The sequence below is a fragment of the Argopecten irradians genome, chromosome 7 (genome assembly GCF_041381155.1).
Source record: "Argopecten irradians isolate NY chromosome 7, Ai_NY, whole genome shotgun sequence".
In the NCBI taxonomy this organism is placed as follows: Eukaryota; Metazoa; Mollusca; class Bivalvia; order Pectinida; family Pectinidae; genus Argopecten; species Argopecten irradians.
In genome coordinates, this window is record NC_091140.1 from 25,328,886 (window position 1) to 25,345,528 (window position 16,643).

The following is a 16,643-nucleotide window of genomic DNA, read 5'->3' on the forward strand; positions in this document are numbered from 1 at the left end:
TGCTTCATATCTGTTCTTAATTCAACAACATCATCTGTCTTGCGTTCGCCATCTTCATCACCTAATCAAGAAATGATATTGAAAGTTCTACGGAAGCTTAGTTATCATTTGTAAAGCTTTGACATAGAGGTACTCATGGTCATCTTCGCAAGGACGTGTTAATGGTCAATTATAGTGCCACTACCGTCAAATTGATAGACGTCAGATGAGGTAGATATCCAAGCTTTGGCGGCAAAACCTTGCTATAAACTTTCTCGAAGTCCTTCCTTGGGTGGGGTCTCCTGATGTTGTTGGAGTCGTTCAGGATTTCATCGAACCAATTTCCCGAACATTTTATCTGATTATCAACAATAGAGAGAATGTCTTCCTTCAAATCCACATCAAACGTATTGAGATGCAGTTGAAGGCCGGGCATGAACGTGGTTATTCAATGTAAGTGCGGCCAGCTCATTCACGAATCCTTAGAATCTTTAGAAGACGAATTCCAAATGGTATCATTGAATTTATTACTTTTGTTTACAGGTATGATATTGGATGACAGCCGAAGTGATTTCGTTTAGATATTTCCTGATAATTCCCTTGCAGTAGTCAGGAATATGAATAGTAGATATTATTCATATCCATTAAACAGATGCAGTCATAATAAACCATTTGAAGCTTTGAATGCATTCTTGTTTTATCCAAAATATATTCGTTTGCTGTCATGAATATTTCCATTCTTCTTGCAAATAATATCTTACATTCCACATTCAGAAAGGATATGATCCTCAATTAGTTTTAGTTGTTAACAATTTGTATCTTTCGGAAACACCTTCTTTGCTCTCTACAATTTAACAGTAATCATCTTTTAGGCATGAAAGTGGATGTTAAACATGAATGTTTTTCAAGCTAGTGTAGACTGAAAGAGTTAAATTTTCCGATACCTGTCTGAGAGGATGAAATGAGTTTACTAATAACCCCAGTGAAAATCAACCACGGTGCGTTTTGAGGGTTATTTTGAAATTAGAATAAGAATATAAATATTCATGTATCAAATGCTATAAAAGTATAAATATTCTTATTGTATTTGCAGGTGTTTATTTGTTTAAAGTTCGCTTGGCGTAAACCACAAACACTTGCAGAATAACAACATTAGTTAAATATATAAACAGTAACATTTTGAAAATTCTCGAAAGATCTGTAACCTAGGTTTACTCCCCCGCCCCTCTTTTTTTCTGTCTTGTCTTTGGTGTATTGTTTTTTATCAAGAGTTGTCTCCCGTAGTTTACTTTGTCACTACATTTGCAAGAAGGGAAACAACACTTGATAGATCTTTTATGTGAGTGGTTATATATCTGTGTGTTTTGTTGTGTTAATAAGATACATGTACTTGTAAATACTTTCTTTAAAATATGTAATTTGAAATAGTTCGACAAATGTAAATTCTATTATATTTGCCTTTCATGTATTTTTTGCACATGTTTTGAAAGAAATGGATAAAAGATAAATTATAAAAAAAAGTTCGCTAGGCCAATTAGATGTATTATATACAGATATAGCAAGCAAAGTTGGCGGCCATCTTGAAATGCAAAATGGCGATCCTTCTACGTGAAGTTTAGCACTACCGAAATGTATAGGTGTAGACATTTAAAGTTTCGGTCTAGCTGGTATAATACGTGAGCTATGCGTCGCAGAAGGTGGTTTTTGACGGCCATTTTGAAAATCAATATGGCGGCCGCCAGAGGCCGTAATTTTTGGGGTCCATTTTGTTCCTGAAACCTTATGTCTAAAAGTAGCCTTATACAAAAATGTATGCTTTCTTCAAAATTCGAACTATTTTTATGCTAAGCAGCTCCACTAACAGGGTTGTCGTTATGGTCACTAGGCCTAGGGCCTTTTTCACCCTCTTTCCCCATCCAACACCTAAGAAGGTGAAACCTTACCTGAGAAGATGATCAGTCAGGCGTCGCAGGTAAGATCTACCTATTTTCTTTAACCCCAGAGGTCCATTTTATCATTCAATTTAACTGATAGCATGCTGTGGCCGCCTCTGTACCTGTATAACCTGATTAGCTGAGTAAAGTCTGCTTGACCCAATGGGTGATTTTGTATTTTGTTTATATTTTATTTATCTTTTGTAGAAGAAGGAGAGGGGTTTATTAATAGTTAAATTTATACTACATATTTACATGTACATGTATATATGTATATTTCAAACATACTTCGAGACAATTAGCTATTGTGAGTGTATTTCGCCGCTATGACACTAATCCTGCGCTCTGACCATGAATTGTTTTATCTTCAATTTAAATATCCTGGCTTACACTAGTTCAACAGATCTAGTATTGAAAAGGATGTATTACCTGAATGAATGTGCGTAAAACTAGATATTTAGATAATATACTATATTAATTTCTGGTATAACCTATAATCTATAGCTAGCTGGAATAAATGTAGCTACATTCATATGTATATGTACACTGTATCTTTCAAACGATTTTTGTATAGGTAAGTCTGAATATCTAAATGTAATTTCCTAATGTAATATTTTTTATTAATTAAGCTGTCCTGCTTTTATATATTAATATGATTTGTTTAAGTTATTTATATAAAATCAAATTTTAAAACTGAAATATTGTTCAAGTTAACAAAAGAAAAAAACAATTCAAAGTTAATTGCCATTCTGAAACTGCGAAACCGCCATCAAATATTCATATAATAAAAACTAGACATACTTTTCTCAGTAGTAAACCTGCCTAGATATTGGGCTTTTTTGCCTTTAAATCAGGAAGAATAAAAGGGGGGGCTTCAAATTAATCTTGACCCATATTATTTTAAGAATAGCACTAGAATAAGTCTAAATGGGGACGTCTTATATTGTATTTCGTGACTCACTGCTATTAAGTAAACATCGCGTTTTGCTTTTGATGCCAAGCCCTTATCAGTAAAAGTCACCATATGACCGGTAAGAATGAATCATAGAAACAAAGGAATGTTAATTGGTATATGTGTAGCAGAGTTTTAATTAAAATATTAATTAAATGTTGTTTTATTTTAACTTTGTATGCGTGTGATATAGCGCGCCGCGCATGCGATGTTCTTATTGTGTGTTCGTCTATAAGTATTGTTAGCTTGTCGTATATACGTTTGTACTATGTCCGTGAGAGAGAGTTTACCTGTATAGTCACGTCGGTCACGTGTTCGTTATGTATATTGATATGTCACGTGATATACAAGTAAGTAAGTATAGGATATGTATGGATGCCTCGTTTTGGGTTGTGTGCTTTGTCTTTGACGTTTTACCGCCTTTTTAATATATAGCCACTAGACTTTTGACATTGACGCCGACGGACGTACTCTGTCCACTCCGTGCATATAACGAATCGTCCAGAGACTGCCTATTTGGTATGTATCATTGTACTATTATTATTTATTTACTACTGTAAGAATAACAATTCCTATCGTTATATTTATATTTACTTAAGTCGGTATAGACGCGTTTTTGTCTCTATCGTGATTATCTTTCTACTTGTAAGGTCACACTCTTACCTATTTAATCGATATGTATCTTCATTTTACAGAGTATATATCTATATTGCTACACCTGTAATGCAAGGCTGAAAGCATGTAGTGCCCTTAACCCATTGTTAGGGTAGGTACAGTTGTAAATGTTTGACTTATATGTGTAATTACATAATTACCATGAATCTGTTTTAATACGTATATCTTGTACATGAAGAACCATTATCTTGTAAATGTAAAGCAAATTGTATTTATTATAGTTTGTAGTGAGATACAGTGTATATGAAGTATCTCATAGAGATCGTATTATTATAAAATGATGTATAACGCTATTGTGAGTAGTTGTCAGGGTAAAAGTCTATAAGTGTCTATGTAACGTTTGGTAGATTCTATATTTATTGTCCATATGAAGTTATCTTATATGTTATTATTTTATTGTAGGGTACAGTTAAACATGTAACTGGATGTGTATGTGGATACACTAGATTTTCATACTATACGTTTTTGTCATGTACACATTTCATGTACAGCCAAATCTACTACTATCACAATAACAGGTTTTCGTCAACAAAATATGTACGTACTTTTTTGTTGTTGACAAAAACGTATTTCTATAGCATGCTTATAACAATAGGTTTTTGACACAAATTGTGTACGTACATATTTTGCTGACGAAAACGTGTTACTAGTATCACAATTATGTCCGTACGTTTTCGGCCATCGTAATATTGAGGCATGCCATGCTATGCCTGTCAAACAGCTCCTAGCGTAGTGATAGTACTACTATTTACTCAATTATCAAATGTTATGGCTTTACAATTGGTGGCAGCAATCACGAGCAAAACACTTATCAACAATATTTGATACTGCAATATCAAGGTAGGGAGGGTTTAAGGTAACATTTGTAGTTAGGTAGTGTGAGGACATGCAAGGAGGGTGTAAGGTAACAGTTGTAGTTAGGTATACGTAGTGTGAGGACATGTAGGGAGGGTGTAAGGTAATAGGTGTAGTTAGGTAGTGTGAGGACATGTAGGGAGGGTGTAAGGTAATAGGTGTAGTTAGGTAGTGTGAGGACATGTAGGGAGGGTGTAAGGTAACAGTTGTAGTTAGGTAGTGTGGGGACATGTAGGGAGGGTGTAAGGTAACAGTTGTAGTTAGGTATGAGATGTCTTTAATCAATGATTACCGGTACATTTTAATGTACACTTAATCAATATATAAACAAAGAAACCAAATAAAGTACGTTTAATAAAGAATCCTAATGAACATCTTAGCAGATTTTTGTAAAAGTATGATGGGACTTTAAGCAATATATTGGGTGTAATTTAATGTACATTATATTGTTCCATGGTTTCTTCTGGATTGCATTAATCATGTCTTAAATTATAGCTGACAATTTCAGACATTATTTGTATCTAATATGTTGTTTTCCATGTTAATTTAATGTACATAAATAACCAAGGAAAAATATAAGTAAAAAGGAACGCACATCAAATGTGTATTGACATATTTTGATGCATAAAAAATAATGCACATCAATAATGCACATTAGATAAGCATATCATTTAATTAAACAAAATGATATTAATGCAAACGTATATGAATTAATGTACATAAACAATGCAGTATTTGATGCAATTTTAATAATGTCTTTATGCATTAATCATTAAAACTGTATTAAATATTGTAATGGGTTTTTAATATACAATTACTGCTGCTGGAGTGCAGTAGTGCAATTTGACTCCAAAGCATAAGTGAGATATCAAACCGATCGCGAAGAAATGAAACCTTGCTGGTGTGTGGCTGGAAAAAACCACGGTCACCATGCGAGATAATTATATTGCTGGAATCTTGCTGGAAAACGTTGTGTACACAATTTGTGCCAAATTTGTATTATGTAATAAATAAAGCTAGACTAAATAATGCCCATACACAAATGCCCTGGACATTCCCCTTAATATCGTTCCTTCCGATCTGTAGGAATATGATCTGAGGACCCTGCCAGTCAGACATGAATCCATACATGTGTTCCACCATCCTCGATACTCCAGGGGTTCTGATCACTTACGATCTCTACACCCCTGGACTATCTCATAGTGAAATTGAAGACAGCTCAGCGAAAAACATTTGTCAGGCTAGCAAAGATTTCCTTTGAAGACTACAGAGAGAGCGACGCCTAACATCAAAGCCACACAGTCAACCACAGTGTACCGTTATACACCTCTTTTGATGTACATTAAATGACTTACTCACTTTTTTATTCTGTTGCCTCCAGTTTTACTATAAGATAGTCCAGGGATGTAGAGATCGTAAGTGATCGGAACCCCTGGAATACCGAGGATGGTGTTCCACTAACCCGCCACTTTTCCGAAAAATAACTGGATATGGTGATCCATATAAGAACTCAATGGATTGATTCATGCTTATGTTCAAGGATAGACTTAACTAGAAACAAATATAGGAACCTTACCCTCAAAGCACGTGGTTCAAACTGGCAGCGCGAAATGTAGTCGGAGACATTCGGTAGAGCTGACGCTCATTCGGAAATTTCGGCACTCTTTCATTTTTTTTACTTACACGTAATGTATAATATTAATTGTCAAATTGTTGGCAATTATTACGATTAACTTGATTTAAAGAAAAAATTAACATGTTTTTTTTTCTTATACAAACAAACTCATCACGAAGCGAGACTAATCACACTGATGAGCTTTTGTACACCGTTGCCTTCATCATGGTCTTGTGTATATATGGGCACATCCTAAATTTTTCTTAATATCAATATCAACATTTATAAAGCATTTAAATTTATTTGAAAAAAAGCAAGCACCATTTATTTAAGTAAAGAAATCTGTCAAAAATATCCTTTCATACAACATTTTTCTGGATACAAAAATGTATTTTGTTCTGGTTCACTGCTGACGTAATTCCCAGGTTGTGCTACTTTTACATTCAAATGGAGATCACAAAGAAACCGAAAAGAAAAGGTCGCGACTATCATTTGGACTAAGAGGCTTCACATGTATAAACCACGACATCATTTGGACCAAGAGGCTTCACATTTATAACCAGGACACCACACTTTTTGACGGCCCTAACACAACGATGGTAAGGTAATCTTTACCTTCAAATTGAGGTTAACCTAATATCATCATATTATTTTGCTATTTCATTCCTATTTTATTTAATTCGAAAACGTTGTTACACACCGATTGCTATTTAGCTAAACGATGTTAAAGAGTTCTATAAAAACAGGAGTAGAATTTTTTTTTCCTTCTGTTACAAAACTTACATCCTTTACACTATTACCACATCCACGTCGGTTTGAAAGTGATACCATGATATTCAGCATACCTCATGACCCTTTTGAACCAATTTTCACTTCAATCTTAATTTTAGCCAATCAGAGACATCCATTTTATTACCAAGGCAACCAATATTGTCGAAACTGTAACCATTATATTTAGCATCTAAAATTATCACTATACACTTAGGTGGGGTTTTAAAATCCGCCCACGCTCCGATTTGTTTTCAGATTTTGAAGTGTTTAAAGGTATACGTACATAACTACTTTATCTGTGTTTTTTATCTATTTTGTATTTCTAAAAAGGCATAAAGAACCTAAAATAATGTTTCCTAACAGTACTTTGGGTATATGGCAAGGGGACCCCTTACATTTTTACTACAAATTGATTTTTCAAGTAACAGATTTCAAATTTTCAGCAGGATAAAAATTGAGGATTTTGGGTTTGCTCGAAATATTCAGCATGTTATCGATTTTGTCCACACTTCTAAACCATTTTAATTACATGCTATATTTATAATACTTTTTCCAAAAAATTGAAATCCAGGAAAATTGCATTTCATACGCTGAAATAGCCAGGAGAATTTAAAAAAAAACAATCAATATTTGACATAGATGACAGTAAATTCAAAATTGATCATAGATACCATAATAAAACCACAGAGGGCGAACCCAATGAAAATGGATGTTGTCATACATTTTTTGTATTTGGAGGATGGACTGATGAGTATATATGACAGTCATGTGATTTTTTTTTTAAATACGAGATTTGAAAAAAAAATATTAAAAAATCGGGATATTTACTATAAAACAGAGAAAGGGACGACAGTCGCCATAATGGATTTTTTACCCCCACCTCGATTAAAGTTATTTTTTTCACAATAGTATACCTTTTTTCCTTGAGTCATAGTCACGCATCAGTTCTCCGATAATCCATAATCACACACATACCATGCAAAAGCATATAAACGATGTCTATATAGTCAAACGCAATATTTTAATCCAAAATTACCTGCGCTTTCTGACTTGTGACATCGAAAGCAAGAGCGACTAGAGTGACTTCCCCTGCAGTGTAATTCAATGGGTTTTATACATACGGCATTCAACATTCAGAACTTATATATAACTGACTAACTAACGGACTTTTGAATGTTGTGCAGCTCGACATTCGACATTCAACATTCAGAACATGTGTACAACTGACTAACTAACGGACTTTTGAATGTTGTGCAGCTCGACATTCGACATTCAACATTCAGAACATATGTACAACTGACTAACTAACGGACTTTTGAATGTTGTGCAGCTCGACATTCGACATTCAACATTCAGAACATATGTACAACTGACTAACTAACGGACTTTTGAATGTTGTGCAGCTCGACATTCGACATTCAACATTTAGAACATATATATATATATATATAACTGACTAACTAACGGACTTCTGAATGTTGTGCAGCTCGACATTCGACCTTCAACATTCAGAACGTAGGTATAACTGATAAACGAACGGACTTTTGAATGTTGTGCAGCTCGACATACGACATTAAACATCCAGAACCAATAACTGGCCAACGACAACATAATCTGAATGTTGCGTAGCTCGACATAAGACAATCAATATTCAGAACTAATGTACAACTGACTAACTAACGGACTTTTGAATGTTGTGCAGCTCGACATTCGACATTCAACATTCAGAACTTATGTAAAACCGACTAACGAACGGACTTTTGAATGTTGTGCAGCTCGACATACGACAAAAAAGTACTGGTAATTATGTTTCAACCAGCCCCCGACAAAGAGAAACTCAAGAAAAGTAAAAGAAAAAGTTTGAAAATCCATTTCATTGAGGATTCTGACCAGAAAGAGGTCTCGGCGATATTCTCGATCAAGCCCAGAGGGCAAAAAGGGATCCGTATTTCATTAGAAATTGAAAAGACACCTGAAACGATGGAGCTTGACACAGGATCACCAGTTTCTTTGATATCAGACAAAGATTACAGGGCTATGTTCAAAGACAAAGTTAAACTACAAGACCATGTTAAAAAACATATGCTAGTGAAGTATTGCCAGTGTTGGGAGAGGCTAGTGTCCAGGTGTCATATGAAGAACAGACCAAACTTTTGCCATTGCTAGTAGTGGAAGGTGATAAACCTGCTTTATGTGATAGAAATTGGTAAGGACAGCTATATCTTAACTGGAAAACAATCAACCTGATGACTATAAACGAGCAGAAATATTCTGTATTTGAGGACAAATTAGGCACAGATAAGGGAATCACATCATCTATCAAACTGAAGGACAATACCCAGACTAAGATTTTCAAAGCTAGAACTGTACCTTATTCACTTAAAGATCACATAGGCGCAAAACTTCAGCAACTAGAAGCTGCTGGTATATTGGAAAAGGTGGAAAGTTCGGATTGGGCGACACCTATAGTGCCGTCATGAAACTCGACGGTTCAGTGAGAATTTGTGGCGCTTTCAAAATCACCATAAACCCCGTGCTGGATATACCTGAATGTCCCCTGCCAACCAGCAAGGAGCAATTCACCAAGCTCAATGGAGGACAGAAGTTTTCCGAACTGGATTTGACCCAAGCTTAAAACCATGTTCTTCTGGATGAGGAGTCGCGAAAATATGTAACTATCAACACTTACCTTGGTTTGTATAGATACACCAGGCTTCCATTTGGTGTAGCGCCTGCGACAGCTATTTCCAGTGGACAATGGAAACTGTTCTACAAGGATTAGGCAATGTTGGTTGTATCTTGGATGATGTTCAGGTGACTGGAAAAGATGATGTAGCTCATGTTGATGTTAGATCGGCGAAATGTGTACACGGCATACGGGGCCTTATATAGCCGACCACTTATGATGACAAGCATGTATCCGGAACTCTCTTGCGTTTAAATTTACCGCTCTTCACATCGCTGACGTCAGTAGGTACACATACCGGAACATAATATAGTAGATATAATATAGTTCCTCATGTTATCATAAATACAATAATCGAAAATACAGTTTATACCTCATCAAACTTTATTTTAGCAATGATACGTATAAATCTACAAATAATATACACAAAATATTTAAACATCATATCTCTTGATGTGACAGTTAATATCGCGCAATGTAGGTACCCTACAATAGTAGTGATGCGGTTCCGAATCAGCGCTTGGGTAAGGACGCTGCTGGGGTGATTTAGCTGATGATGGAATTCTATTCCGCGAGAGACAAAGTGGACAAAGTAATTATTAAAACCCCACATTTTGACGTAGGATAATGAGAGTTTTGTGCCACTAGAAAGGTAATTTTAAAAAAATCTGACTTTTCTATGATAGTTTTATAGAACTGAGTGTGCCTGATTTCGCTTTTTTGATTTTTTTATATAAAATAGATCTATGTTTCTATTAGTCTGTCAAATATCTGTCGATAAACCCCTTAATGATAATCAAATTATTGTGATAAAGTTGGTTCTCATTAGCACTTTCGTCGTTTTTCTTCGGTCTAGCTTCTGCATTGTACACTGCCGCGTGATGTAGAGCCTAAAGGTTATTCCCCTTTAATCACCAATTCACAACACTTTGATTTAATTTCTGTTCTCGGAAGATACATATATATTACAGTCGTTCCGGGATCCGTATTTCTGAGTACATTTTTATGCGGTGTACAGCTCATACGATGTGATTGTTCCTAAATTAAGTTGGACATTCCATTAGTTTAAGCTGAGTCTATCTCGAAATTACACAGTGTAATTCTACTTAGTTTAAGCTTACCAAGTACCTTGAAAAACTTTTAAGCCTCATGCTGCTTTTTCCCTTGTGTTGCCCGACTGTCTTCAATCAAAGTGGTTTTTAATTTCTTCCGGTGTTACATACACAGAAGCAGATGACGCTCTAAGACGCTGGACGACGTTTTTATGACGTTTTAGTAACATGTATTTTCGTATTTAAAAACGTCCAAATATTAATTACTGCAATTTTAAATGCTTTCGTCTTGGTTTTCATTTTATTTTCATTAATGCCAACATTTTGAATTTAAAGTTTAATTATTTCAAATACAAATTCTATGTGATGATAGACTACTAGCTTTGTTTATTGTTTACTGGCGGCCATGTTTGTTTTACATTGTTTGTATTCCTACACAGAGACCTTATCACTGTAAATTGCTGACATACTGTCATATACTAGTGGTATATAGGCGAATGGAACATGGAATGTAGATGTTTTACAATAAGAAGATTAACACATAGTTCTCAGAACCAAGAGGACATGATGATAGGCGAAGTAAAAGAGGACATCTTTTTATGGTCGAGAATGCAATTTAAGTAAAAACCGAATATCAAAATAGAAAAAGATGGAGCATTGTATGCGGGAAAACATCCTCACAAGAATGTCATAAATTCAAATTGGAAATGAACACTTTGAATCAATTTGATTACATGTCATATTAACCTACATTACTAAGAATTTCAGCGTCACTTCATTAGTTCTTCACAATATTTGCATGAGAGATACCTCAGGTAACAAATTCTTCAAATATCAAGTACAAATATGGCCCTCTATCAACATTTTACGATTCATTAAGGCTAAAGTTTGTAACTCATAACCCTTCCCTCATTTCATCCAGTGCCGAGATCGGTCATACACGACCAATCTCGGAAATCTTAAGCTAATAAAATCCTTTAGATTCAGGAATGTTCCTGAAACTGAACCAAGATTACATCTTTTCTGTTGCCAATAAAGATGTAGCAAACCTTATGTAATTTGAAGTGGCGTTTATGAGAACAGTCGATACTCAGCACGACAATCTAAAGGTTGTTTGAGATGTATCAGATCTTCATAAGAAAAGTATGTATTGATAAACATGATATTAAAACATACTTTATACCTTTACACTCAACCATGTCCAGGAGGAAATTAGTTATTAGAAGCTGGCGTAAATCTATCAAAACATATTACAACACCATTAACTGGATAAAGATTGATCTGCAAAACAAAGATAGCTACGTGTTTTAAATGTTTGTATAAATGATTCTGATGACAAGGAAAGCGTCTTTTGCAGAACCGTGTTATTAAAAAACCAGTCTTGACTTTAATGTGTTTTTATTGATTAATGTTGCTTTGTTCTATTTCGTTCATTTCATTGTTTCGCACAATACAGGTACACGTTTAATCGAAGTAACACGAGGTTATGGTTTATGATAGGAATTCGTTGATGACTAGGTAAGTAAACAAAAATTAAATTAAAGAAACAACAGATTATGATTTATTTTACGAAAAACTCATCGTTGTTCAGCAATTGAGTTTTCAAAAAATTGTTGGGTTTTTTTATAATCAATATGCAACGTCTATTGTGACATCACGATCTTTTACGTCATTCTTGAATGGGTTTTTTCATAAAGGTTTTAAAAAACAAAAGTGGCATACCAGAACGTCAGACAAAGTATACAAACAAAGAAAATACTTATAGTATTCATTTTCCTTCATTTACGATTCTCCGAGAAAATGAAATATTCATTAATTTCAATCTGCAATGATTCCTTTGTGATGTTTTTGAGATACCCCCAAGTTTGAGATTGAAGTAGGCCTCATTCACCAGGCTTTTTATAGAGAATTTCAGATTAATATCAGCTGTAAATCTGTTTAGGTTAAATTTAATCTAGATGCAATTTGCATGCGTAGCCTCACAGGAAACCGATAAATCTAGACAAAGGTCACTCTTAAATCTGGCTTTTTCGTATTCGACTGCGAACCCATTATAGCTTAATACCTAGTTTCAAGTACTCTTAATGATTTCTAGAGCGATATTATTGGAAAAAATATTAAATTCCATTGCTAACAAATACGCGCATATCACTATTGTCATTGTAGATACTATAAATGTATATGTTTTGAAGGTCAAGCTGGCGATATTCCAGATGTTAAAGTTTTATCCATCCCATGTTGCCGAAGTCACTATATGCAGGATTCCTGGCCCCTTCGTTGCCACCAAATGTAATACGCAGTAAAAAGATAACGTGTGTTGCTATCGTCGTAATGGACATTTTGATAAAGGTAATTAAAAGTAGTGGAAGAAAAAGAGCGTCGAATCATCATGATACATGTTACCACAACTTCTAATCTAGCAAGGTAGGTAACATAGGCTGATCAGATGTGGTCAGACATTAATAAAATATGTGTTATTTTCAATTATCAAAGAAGTTTTCCACTAAGACCAGAATAAAACAAAATATGCATAGACTGTAAGTGATACCCGTTTCACTGGGTTAATACTGCGTTTCAATTCGTTGCTAATTAGTATATATAGTTAATGTAGGTTATACGTTGTTGTAAAACATTATTATACAATGTTCAACATGACGCGTTCCGATGACGTCACCTTATTTACGGGTTTTGCGATGTGTCTGTACTCGCTGACACGAAGGCGTTTATTTGTATATGTATATCGAAGAGTTTGTTACATTTCTTATGAATAATGAAAAGTGCTGTACATTCCCCGCAAATTCAAATCCTTGTTTAATATATCAATATAACGTTAGTAGTCAATTCTGAAGCAAATAGCCGCTTAATGCGCGTTTCAAAAGTATTTAGTTTACGACACACGATATGAAAAGTTTGGAGCATTCTGAATAAGTACATCGTATTTATTTGCATCATAAAATACAATAATGGGGTGATATGGGCATATTTACAGACAAGTGTTAATGTATAGTCGCCCGCGACAGTCACGTGACCACGTGATAACAGGAGCACTTATGAAAACATCCTGATTGGAATTGTAAGACATCCAACAATGGTAACTAATGGTCAGTGAGACCATGGGATACTGCATTTTTCTAGCAACATAGTGATAGCACCATTCAAAGATGGCGGCTGTCATCCCTTGTCTTTTTTTATAAATAATCGATACCTATTTTTTTTAGAAGATTTTCTCGCAAGTTTAACATCCAATTATAACGTGAAACATACGCCCACATGTATATGTCTCGTACGTATACGCTCGTAAACGGATGTGCATCTCACCAGGATGGGGAACGTGTGATGTAAACTTCCAGATATCTTTGTTTATATTTATATGTCATTATTCCACATTCTGTCAGTATTTTTACGATAAAAGTACGTAATAATCAATTAAGATAATAATAATTTGTTATTTTGATAAAAACCAAAAACAGAAGTGCCATCTGAATAACCCTTTTGGGGTTCATAAAAAAGAGTATACTTCGGTTTTCGGTCTTTTTTCCAACACACAGAATAGTCATCACGATTCATCCATATGATTGAATTTTAAGACATTGACAGATAAATGGGAAGACGAAAGTTTGTATTACTTACCTGAAGATATGGTTTCTTGGGAATCACCATGCAATCTGCACATTTTATGCGTATAAAATGTTTATACCAAGTGTTCTCTTATGTAACATCCAAGTCAGCCGCCAATAGTATATAGCAGTGAATGATGAATATTAACAAGAATGTAATAATTCATCAATAAAATCATTATAAAACGACAACAGATTACGTCATTTTCATAACATTAGCAAAACAGTTAAGTATAATTACAACAAGGGCGATTACAAACAAATAAGGACAGATCTATCGATAGACTGGAAGGAAATATTACAGCGCGCACCGGACACTAAATCAAAATTGTAAAATCCACTCTTGATATGAATATACCAAAGAACATTCAAGAAACGAAGAAAAGGCAAAATCCTCTCGACAATCAAACTGTACAGGGTATAAAACGGAAACATAGGAGCTGGCAGAGATATCTTGAAACCAGGGAAGTGCGGAAATATAACGAATACGTGAAAGCAAGAAACAAAGTTAAAACATTAGTAAGGAAATTTAAAAAGCGTTTAGAAAAGGATATCGCTAAAGATGTCAAGACGAACCCGAAAAAGTTTTGGAGATATGCAAATTCAAAAACTAAATCGAAATCCGGAATCACAGATTTGCACATTAAATGTGGAAACGAACTGACCATCGCCCACTCTGATCAAGATAAAGCAAACGCATTAGCGGACTATTTTTCAAGTGTTTTCACCGTAGAACCACAAGATGATATTCCCGTATTGAAGAAACTTAGCATAGAAAATCCATTTATTAACACTGATATATCAGAACTGGAAGTATTAAATATTTTGAAGTCATTAAACCCAACCAAATCACCAGGAGCAGATAATATTCACCCGAAAGTACTAAAAGAAACAGCGGACATACTGAAGACTCCTTTGTGTGAAATTTAACTGGTCACTGAAAACAGGAGAACTCCCCAATACCTGGAAGGAAAGTCAGATAACTGCGATCCACAAAAAAGGAGACAAGAAAAATCCAGGGAATTACAGGCCAGTAAGTTTGACAAGTGTTGTTTGTAAAATTATGGAAAAAATTGTGAGGAAAAGAATAATGGATCATCTAGATAAGAATAATCTTCTTAGTAAACAGCAATATGGATTCATCAAGGGAAGATCAACTATTTTACAGTTACTTAAAGTTATTGATAAGTGGACAGAAGTTATCGACCAAGGAGGATCAATCCAAACCATTTATCTAGAGTTCATGAAAGCCTTTGACACAGTCCCACACCTACGGCTCATCGGCAAATTAAAATCATACGGATTATCACCTGAAATCATCAAATGGGTAGAAAGTTTTTTTAACTAACCGGAAACAGCAAGTATCGGTAAACGGAGAACTTTCAAAATGGATGGAGGTGACAAGTGGTATCCCCCAGGGAAGTGTTTTAGGACCGATTCTGTTTGTAATCTATATTAATGACCTTCCAGAAACTATTAAATTAGCAACTTACTTGTTTGCAGATGATACTAAACTTTTTAAATATAAAGAAAACACAAATCTACAGGATGATCTTAATCAACTCCAAAAATGGTCTGATCGATGGCTTTTAAAATTTCATCCTGATAAATGTAAGGTGCTACATCTCGGGAAGAACCCAAATAAAAAGGCCCTACATTTATAAAAAGACACTTTGGAAGGAAGAATACAGATACAATAAGAGGAGGTCTTGAAAGAAAAGAATCTTGGGATAACAACAGACAACAGCCTAAGCTTCAGTGAACATATTCATGGAGCCGTCAATAAAGCAAATAGAATAATGGGAACTATCCGAAGAACCTATAATTATTTAGATAATCAAACATTCTGTCTATTATATAAAGCACTTGTCAGACCACATTTGGAATATGGCGCCTGCATATGGAACCCGTACTTAAAAACACAAATAAACGAGATAGAAAATGTACAAAGAAGAGCAACAAAACAAATACCGGGAATGAAAGATTTAACCTATGAAAACAGGCTGAGGATCCTGAAGTTACCTACACTAAAACACAGAAGGAGACATGATCCAAGTATGTAAATTGATACATGGAGGATATGATCGAGTCGTCGTAGAGGGATTTTTAATTCAAAATAACAACAAAAGAACTAGGGGCCACTCTTTGACATTGTTAAAACGACGAAGTCGTCTAAATTTGAGAAATTATTCATTCAAGGAGCGGATCATCAATCACTGGAACTCTCTTCCCGAAGCCGTGGTTACGTCACCATCAATAAAAACATTTGAATCTCGCTTGGATAAGCATTGGGGGCAGCCCGAATGCTACTTTAATCATGAGATAGATAATACTGAACTTATTAATAGTCGGGATGTATAGTATGATTAGCGATCTGGATATATAAAAATTATGCCTGCGTCCAGTATTATCATTATTATTATTATTACAAGCTAACCGATACTTACATTATATATATCACTGGCTTTTTAGGTAAAATATGTGTTTTCGTTTAAATATCACATACA

At 34.7% G+C, this 16,643-nt stretch overlaps 1 protein-coding gene and 1 long non-coding RNA gene across 2 annotated transcripts in view; both read left to right on the plus strand.

The window, feature by feature from the left end:
* LOC138327964 (heat shock 70 kDa protein 12B-like) overlaps nucleotides 1-16,643 on the plus strand; it is a 238,390-nt gene that overhangs the window by 39,102 nt on the left and 182,645 nt on the right. The window lies entirely within an intron of this gene.
* Nucleotides 3,012-3,974, plus strand: LOC138326890 (uncharacterized). Its single transcript, XR_011208969.1, has 3 exons — nucleotides 3,012-3,384; nucleotides 3,561-3,631; nucleotides 3,943-3,974. It is a non-coding gene; the product is annotated as an uncharacterized lncRNA (long non-coding RNA).